The sequence below is a fragment of the Plasmopara halstedii genome (genome assembly GCF_900000015.1).
Source record: "Plasmopara halstedii genome assembly, contig: Scaffold_650, whole genome shotgun sequence".
NCBI lineage: Eukaryota > Oomycota > Peronosporomycetes > Peronosporales > Peronosporaceae > Plasmopara > Plasmopara halstedii.
Window position 1 is genome coordinate 623,392 of NW_020187567.1, and position 661 is coordinate 624,052.

Sequence of the window (661 nt, forward strand, 5' to 3'; positions counted from 1 at the left end):
ACCGATATGAATAGATAGTTGAAGAATGGAGAGCTAGTTAAATCATCATTCAAGACCGAATATTATTCAACAAAAGCTTTTCACAATTTCAACAAGACAAATATGTTCATTTTCATGCTATGAAGTAATTCTCGTTTTTCTATGCCATCACTTCCAAGTGTTGATACTTTTTTCACTACTTCATCTCATTTTTCACCTCGTCATTCATCCAAGGAGTCCATCGGGTTCAGGGTACAACAGAACAGGCATCAACCACAATGGGCAAATGCATGGAGTCGCAGCCGAGATCCCTCTCAACTATGCCGCGGCGGTCACTTCCGGCGAGAGCGACCACGAGGCATGGATCAAGAAGTTGACAGCTGCAGCGACAAGAGTGTTCAAGTCCAGAGACGATAACGACCCGCGTCCAATGATCCCTCTGGAGAAGGAAGCGTTAGCGGCATGGGGACGAGGCACTCTTGTGCTAGGAGAGCCACCAGGCTTCATCCAAGCGATCCACAGTGAGGCAATGAAAGCCTCATTCCTGCAGTTCTTCGAGCAGAATCTGCAAGGAAGACTCGTAGCGACAATCCCACCGGAGGTTTTCATTGCCAATCACACCGTCGAGACTACCCTGCTCATAGAACTACGGAAGGCGTTCGACCAGGGGCACATCAAGGCG